General features: G+C 33.2%; 1 long non-coding RNA gene across 1 annotated transcript; it reads left to right on the top strand.

The window, feature by feature from the left end:
* The first annotated feature begins 240 nt into the window (after positions 1-240).
* On the top strand, positions 241-1,707 carry LOC110872510. The gene is made up of 5 exons (XR_002554503.2): positions 241-344; positions 435-533; positions 647-775; positions 863-1,063; positions 1,166-1,707. It is a non-coding gene; the product is annotated as an uncharacterized LOC110872510 (long non-coding RNA).
* Positions 1,708-9,024: the final 7,317 nt, after the last annotated feature.

Here is a 9,024-nt window from a genome sequence, read left to right as displayed (position 1 = left end):
TTACAATTGTTGACTTCTTATGGTTGACTTGATTCAATGCATTCTGCACATGAATTGTAGTATAGGTTTTCTGTTCTTCAACTGGTGGGCTTACTTATTCCATGCTACGTGGTGGGTCGTTCATGGTTTTAATGATTTAAAAAAAACAAACTATTTTGTATATTTTTTATTTAAAGTTTTTATCAACCTAACGACATGTAGCACACAGGGTTCTAACCTAATCATTATATTAGCTTATTATTGTTTGCTTAAATGTGCAGTTGATGTTAATATTGCTAATCCGCCAAGCTTTGCTGGTCACGAGAGACATGGGGATGCTTCCAGAATCATCAAAATTCTTTAACGTATGTTCATAATTTTGGTTGACTTATAGTTTGCAATTGTTGACTTCTTATGGTTGACTTGATTCAATGCATTCTGCATATGAATTGTAGTTCCAGGTTTTCTGTTCTTCAACTAGTGGGCTTACTTATTCCATGCTACGTGGTGGGCCATTCATGGTTTTAATGATTTTAAGGCAAAGAAGAAGGCAGGTTAGTGAGTCACTTTAATTCATACTCCGTTTTTTCCATATCTAACAAAAGTGTAACAAAGTAGAGCACATGTTTGAAATGATCTATTCTAATGTCACTGTCGTGGTTAATAGGCAAAGCAAGAACCGGGGCTAACTACAGACTTGCCTTGAAGTGGTGACACAATGGCTATCTCAACACCATTCAGTTAGTGAAGTTCAGATGTGGAACATGATGCACATTCTATACCTCCTATTTTGAAGGTACGCAAGTTCTTTTACACCTCTGTGTGTGTGAAGTTTTGAAAAATTTATGTTAGTGACTATTTATTGATTGTGGATTGTTTTTAGGGTCTCAACTTGCATATATTTCCGAAAACAGTAGTACTGCTTGATCAGTTAGCCTTTTGCAAACCTCCTATGTGAGTAGCTTTGACTCATTTTACTTAAAAAATGGGTGTATGTGGAGTGTGCTATATCTCTAACGGGTCATATGGATTAACTAAAAAGAAAATGGTTCAAATGAAAGCATAATGAAATTACTAGCCAAAGGTAAATAAATGGTCTTATATTGATAAATAGCATTTGTACATTTGTTACTGTGAAATGAGCAAATATTTGCTTTATCCTAATGATAACTTTATACGTGTTCAGAGACCTTGCAAACTATATCTTTGGGTGATTTTGGAGCTGACTATGTTGTATAATCTTCTGGCATTTTTACGACGGTTAATTTGAAGTTAAAAAGTTCAGTTTGGTTTACCTTAAAACTTTTAAAGGACGTGTACCCCTAAGTTGATATTTTTCTTCGTCGATATGCAGGGTGGTGCCAAGAAGTTGGTGATCTCAGCTCCATAAGCCGATTCACCTATGTTTGTCGTAGGAGTAACGTAAAGATGAGTCTTGATCTCCTAAAGTGGAGATTGCAAAAAAGATGAGTCAGATATCCCTCTCCCTCTGACAAGTATCTTCTCTTAAGCCATTTAGCAATGGTAGCATATCTTTATTTTATAAGATCTAGTTTGATTTCTTATATTTCGTCACCTAACTAGGTTTCTGGAAATGAAACCAATGATAAATTTGAGTATGAAGCTTCAAAAAATTTTTATTTACAAATATTATTTTTTGCATGTTCTTGCTGTGAAAAAGGCACCAAGTGTAAGATATAGGTTAAATGGAAGGGATTTAGCACTATTATAACTAGATATCCTCAGTACTGACTTTTGTTATGCTTTATGACGTAGACGATTGTAATCGTACAATACAAGTTAGTTTATTATATGTTTAATGTTGTTAATGTTTTATTGGCATTTGTTTTTTTGTTTAGACATTCACGGTCTTTATGATTAACAATGTATTTGGTTTTTAAAAGTAACAAACATATTATTTTTCAACACCGCGAAATTCACGGGTATTATCACTAGTAATTTGTATGAATCTTTAAACTAAACATGATAAAATCAAGCAACTTAGATGCAATGCAAGAATCACACTATGCAACATGTTTTTTTAAAGTCTTAATGAAAGAAAAAGCCATGCCTTTGCAGCATCAGATGATGATGCTTGAAGCTGCAGATTTCTCTCATTTAAACTCTTTTGCAATCTAGAAAACTCTTCGTCTATGCTTTTGAGTTTTATCTCTAGTTTCTGCTTCCTAAAAATGTAGAAACACAACCCCATGATATGTCACCTTGGCCGAGGAAAATTGCAACTCTTTCAAGTTTGTTAGTTCTGTAACACAAAAGGGTGTAAATCATCAACATAACATAAATGTTAGATATGCTAATCATTTAGAACCAATCATAGCTTTCATAGTTTATTTACAGAGATCAATTTGGTATAAACATAAAAGGAAAAAAAAATTATATGAGCTTTTAAGAAGCTAATAAAGAACTGTAGAAATTGCCCCTAGAGTTCAAGTAGCTTGTAACATGGAAGACATCATATCAGCACCATCAATACATTTTCAGTTATGGAATTGATTAAGAGCAAAGTGATAACACCCATAAAATCTTGCCATTCAGGAGGCTTTCCCTACAACATTTTGAATTCAATCAGGGTTTTATAGAGGAAAAATGGTAATTTCAAGAACATCATGTATTCAATTAGGGTTCTTAGTTCTTACTCCTCAGTTTGGAACGGCAATTTGTGTTTGGAAAGCTTTGCTAGATCAAAGAGAATGTTCCACATTGTGTTCTTAGCCTATCACTGGATCTGTTTGTTGGCTCTATTGCAATGGTTTTGTTCAGATCTAAAAAAAATTAGGGGGCATTTGAAATTTGAAAATCCCGCCCAAGACAATTCACGGTGTTTGAAAGCTTTTGTTTGAAAGATATTGAAATCAATTTGTGCTATAGAGGATTGTACTACATGCTTCTAACTCTTGTACATATTGAAAAAGTGGCAAATGACCATTCTCGCCCTTCTAATATGCTTATATATATAGAGTATAGATATATATATGATATAGTGAAAAATGGGACCTACCTCAATTAGCTCAGCTCTTCTTCTGTGAGGATCAACACCTGATACGCCAAACCGAAAATGAATTGGATCTCAATTTGATAGGAAACAAAAGAACTACATGTATCATAATTCAAACAGAAAAACGTAATCCACATAATCGTCAATCGTCATTCATAAAACTAATTCAAAAAAAGATAACAAAATTTTGAAATCATACCTATATGATGCTAATCAGTTACCAACACCAAAGCCAAGATGAAAAATCGCTGAAATTTACATTCTGAAAACTAATTGTAAATCTGCCTTGGTAAAATGAAGGGCAAAGCAATTAGGGTTCTGAAGAGGAGTGCCCCAACATCATTACCACCCAATCCTCACTATTTGTCTTTCTCTAGTTCATGCTGTCAAATCAAAACAAAACATCACATATCCCCACACTCAATCCAACCAAAACCCTAAATTTATTCATCAGCAAAGAACATATAAAACCTAAATGTACATTCCAATTGCCAATTAAAATCCATCAACACCAGTTCTAACTATAATTACAAAACCATAGCACGATAAAACAACCAAAAAACAACAATTTCAAGAGCGTCTAAGGCACTATAACCGAACATAACAACAATGATTGACTTGCAGCCTTTATGACTCAATAATAAATGGAAACAACTTTGGGAAAACCAAACCATACAAAACTTATCCTTTTTGACCCATCTACTAATTTTGGCACCACTAAATTAGAAGTAAAGAGGACTTTACCCATTGAAGGGCCTTTGCTTCAGAATTATTAAAAATCACACATAAGGGATAAGGGCCACAATCACCGCTTTCTTTGAAGAAATCACAATGGCACTTTTCTCACTGTTTTTCTTTTCTTGCCCTTCTTGAAACATTCATTCATTTCATCATCTTCTTCAACCTACATCGTCAAGAAAAAAAACAGTTATAAAAATAATAACAAATATGCGTATCAAAATCATCATATCACATCCAATAGTGGCATATCCTTCAATTACAAATATGTCACCTGTAACCAATAATGTAGAATACTTGGAGAATAACCACAATGGTGGCTTTCATAACGATATCCTGGATCAACACCACTGTACATGTGTGCACAAACTTTTCCCCACCTCATTCTGTTACATAGCAGCATAAATTAATCCCAGTTTAATTATGTTCGCTCAATTACGTGTGTATTTAAATAAATAACATCAAATATTATGATCAACTAAAACCCATACGAAAATAGGGCATTTCAAGAAGAACAAACACTATAAAAAGATCAAAAAACAAAGAATGAATTCAGAAAAAATAAGTTTCATCAACTTTTTACAAAGTTGCCTAACCTCAAGCAGCAACTCACGCAGTTGTCAGCGTGATCGTAGACGCGTGGCGATGAATAGAGGAACTGTCGAACAGGATTCAGCTAATGAGGAAAGGAAAGCAATCTAAAATCAACAAATAGTTAACGAAACCACAATAATTTATCAAACGATTTAACGATTGGTGAAAAATAATGTTAAACTTCTGAAATTAACCTATGAAACCAATGAAGTGATTATACCTGTTGAAACTGAATGAAAAGATCCGATGATTATGGATGGATGAATGGTGAAAAGAGAGAACATAGAGCGGCTGGATCAATATAATTAGGGTTTTAGGTATACCTGTTGAAATCGAATGAAAAGATCCCACAAACTGAACAGTTGAAAACGAACATATCAAAATCAAATGTCAAGAACTTCGAATCAGATACAGAAACTTACCATGAATACAATCTTTAGAGGCAACTTTTGGGTGGCGACGATCGAAGAAGAGTAGATTAGGATTGGGATTCAAGATCTGAAGAGTTTTCTAGGTTTTGCAAAGTAGCGGTGATGAAACGTATGAGGGAATTAGAATGATTAGGGTTTTTTTGTTCATTATATACCCGGGTCAAACTATGCGGGTATGGTTGCTGCCATTCGGATCCCGTGTTAGAATATAAGGTTTCCCATGTTTTCCCGCCAAAAATGTAGTGAGGTTGCACCACAACGCGACACGTGTCCCAAATCTTATTCATTTATTATATATACTAGCGGTAAGACCCGTGTGCAAACACGGTTCGTTTCTTAGAAAACCATGCATAACACATATTGATAGAACATATAGATGCATGTATAGATATTGTACGAAAATGTGTTATCTATTATAGCTAAAAGACAACTATAAGTAATATAAAAGATATTTAACAAACTTAATAAAAGATGTCTAAAAGATGTCTAACAAACTTAATAAAATTCATCAGTTACATATGATTGTTTCCATTCTCTTATTCAAAAAAGATAGTATCCACTCATTGACAATATAAATTGTTATAAACATAAGTACATATAAAAGATGTCTAAAAAACTTAATAAAATTCGAATACAACTTAACTTTAACAAACATTAACTAAAAACACACGATCACCTGCCTAAACAACACACATCAAACCTCACTCAAGAATTTGTTACGCAGCAACATGTCCTTTGCTACATGTTGTGATCTGGTTAAATATGCTACTACAAACAATGTAATAGCTGCTGATCCAACAATCTCCCTATACAACAGATGATACGAAAACCCTTCTTTATTACTGATTTTTATTTCTCATCAACATCTCCCTGATTTGTCCTTTGAATTGTAGTTCAAAGTCCAGGGAGAACATGTCTTCTTCATCATCCCTCTCAAGTTGAAGGTCTAACAAATCTTGGAGATCGTATGCATTCAGATTATATGCACTATCCATTTTAATCTCTTCAACACTACCATATGATCTGATCAAAGTCAATACTTGGGTTTTTGAAAAATGACTTCCACTTTACTATTTTTGGATCAGTTGGTTTTCTTGCGCAAAAAATTATTGAAGATGAGTTTGGTGATTGTGGTTTGCTAACTAAATTTGCAATTGATTCAGACAAATCAGATGATGAGAGAAGGTTTTTCGGAGTACCGATTTTTAGAGACAGAGCAGCAGTTGTAGGATAGACTGGGTTTTGAAGAACATTTGAATATTCAGCTCTAACTACTTCCAGCTTTTTGTAGGTCTCAACTATCTTCCGTTTAGACCATCTGGCAATGGATCTAACTGGACCATAACCAGCAGCCACAAGCTCTGCTCTCATTCTTTTAAACTTCAATACCTCATCTGAATCCACTGTTTTGACTTTCTTCCAATTAGGTGGAGTTGGCTTTACCAGAGGATCATTGTTCATTTTTGTGATTCTATCGATATGAGTTTTTCTCTTACGTGTGGAGATGATTTCTGGTGAAGGAGAATGTTTTGGTAGTGAAGACGAATGTATGGGAAATCTTTGTGACGTTGGAGATAGTTGGATTGTGGTTGGTGTAGTGAAAATGATCATGGAAGATGTTTGACAAACTTCATTAAGCCTTTAAACATTTTAAAACCTAGTATTCTTATTGAAATTCTGATATACAGATAATATTAATATAAATTTAAAATATTGTTCGTTATTTAGTGTGACTTGCATAGATTAGATTTGTATATCATCGTCGTTTGATTATATCACAAGAGTTAAACTCATATCATTTTTTCTATGTGACACGTAATAAATGCTACCTCGAGGGACGTTGTACGACCGAAGTAATGTGGAAAAAAATCTAATTAAATACTGGTAATTTGTTGTAAGTTGTTTATAAGTCTTAAATATGTGAAGACATTGCTTTGTATTGATGAAATTTGGTATTTGTACATCATTAATATTTGTTGTCTTAGAATTTACCAAGGTTTCTATTTTATTTTAATTTCACTTCACCAAACTAACTTCATCACCTTCGAAGTTAAATCGTAATCAGATAAGAGACATGTGATAGGCCAAAAACCAGTCTTACACAAAAATGCTAGGAAATGACTAAATGTTTATGGCCTTGTAGAACCACTAGCTTTAGTTGGTATACTCTTGTGAAGTGACACGTATGGTTCTTATGTTATTTTACTCTTTTACTGAAGAAAGATGTTGTAAGCTACAGTAAAACCCAAAACTTACTTTAGACTGTGGTAAAAAATAATAGGGCTGACAAATTGTGTCTTATTGAGTTTAACAGGTCTCTGATGACGCGAATAACATAAGTATTAAACATGAATACAACTTGTTTAACTACTTTATATCTCATGTCTATAACACAGTTGTATGTTTTATGTACCAAGGAGAAGAAATGATAGATCGTAGCCTTCTAATTATATTTATTTTTAAAAAAGTAAAAAACCAAGTAGTGTACTTTTTCAGTAAACATGTTTAATCATGTCTTATACAGATATCTATTGTCAGCCCTAAAAAATAAAGACGGTTCACATTTGAAACATGTCATTAATTAATACAATGTTTCTTAGTAATTTGTGCACTACAGCAAAGTAAGACCATGTGTAGTGCAATACTCAAATAATGCCTCCATCCTTGGGCGTTTTGCGCCATGTGGCATGTGGCAGTCTAGTCAGCAGTGGCGTTTTTCATAAATGGGTGTAGTGGGATAATGTCCAATAATGATCCATCAATGATTACCCAATAATTATTTTTTGTTTTTTTTTAATTAAAAACTAATGATATTTGATTTGTAACCATTTGATTCGCTCAACATATCTTGACCCGGCGTTTTAGTTAGAACGCACAAACCAATTTTTCAAGAAAAAAGCCCATGGGGGCGGTTGAAGGGCATGTTTGGGCGTTTTTTTTTTTGGGAAAAATGCCAAAAACCCCCCACTACGAGTGGTGTAAACATGCATATATTGATTTTCAAATTTCAATGGAGTGTGAATCCCCGATTAATCTGACTTTTGTGAAATAAATTTAGTTTGTTTGGTCTTTTAACATTGATGTAGCATACTTTTATTTTTTTTGGTTGAGTTCTGGCTTTGCATGCATCAGTAATGTGACGACTATCTCTACTCTTTTGGATCTTTTGAGTTTACTGGAATGTATGATATATATGATTACGTAATTATCCATCATATGCCTCTTATAGTCTCATGTGACTAGGATTTAACTTGAAGGTGGATGGAGTTAGTCTGGTAGAGTGAAATTGCAATAAAATAGAAACTTTGGTATGTAAATTACAAGACATTTAGATTTTGTAAAATATTGCAAATTGCTATAAACCACATGGACCAAAGCTGCAATTTACTTTATATACTTCTAACATCATCTACAATAAGGAGACTAAAAAACGGTTATATACGTATCTAGTCAGCTGCCACATCAGAAAAATATTCATTCTTTAAAAACACCTAAAACTCATCCAATGAGAAACCTAAAAATACCTAAAAACATAATCATCCATTTTTAGAAAAATCACTCTCTATCTGTATATTATGTAACTAAAAGGATAAGATGACCCACCATTCATTTGTTTTTAGTCATTTTTGTAGGGAAACATATCTAAAAAGTAGGGCAGAAAAACAATGTCCACAATAAGAAAAAATGGACAATATGAAAAAATTAGTAAAAACAACACTCAAAAAAGTATTATTGTGAATGCTCAACAATCTATCAACTTATCATGTTTTTTCGTATTTATGGCCTTAAGCTAGCCATTAGAACATGCTTTCTATAGAAAGAGCATCCACAATAAGGTGTTGTTGGTGGATGTTTTTATTTGCCACATGTCACTTGCCCCACCAATAAATTTGTTTCTCTTTCTTACCCTACACACAATACATAAAAACATCAATTTCTTTTTCATCTATTCTAGCTCTCTCCTAATCATACTCACATTTATGTTTTTTCATGATTTTGTGAAAGAACAAAATACCTATCTCTCTCCTCCACCTCAACACTCTCTCTCATCCATGTCACCAAAACATCTAAAAACATCCTTATTGTGGATGCTCTTCATATCTCAAAATGTTGAGAAGAAGATTAAAAACATATATTAAAATTATTAGTAAAAGATAGTGATAAAATGCTACATGTTAGTCATGACTAGTCAATAATGTTTGCTTCCCACATAAATAGTATGAGTTTATATTTTTCCAAGTGCATTTTAAAAGGTATGTTTTTATT

The sequence above is a fragment of the Helianthus annuus genome, chromosome 8 (assembly GCF_002127325.2).
Source record: "Helianthus annuus cultivar XRQ/B chromosome 8, HanXRQr2.0-SUNRISE, whole genome shotgun sequence".
In the NCBI taxonomy this organism is placed as follows: Eukaryota; Viridiplantae; Streptophyta; class Magnoliopsida; order Asterales; family Asteraceae; genus Helianthus; species Helianthus annuus.
This window is presented reverse-complemented; position numbering and strand designations above follow the sequence as displayed.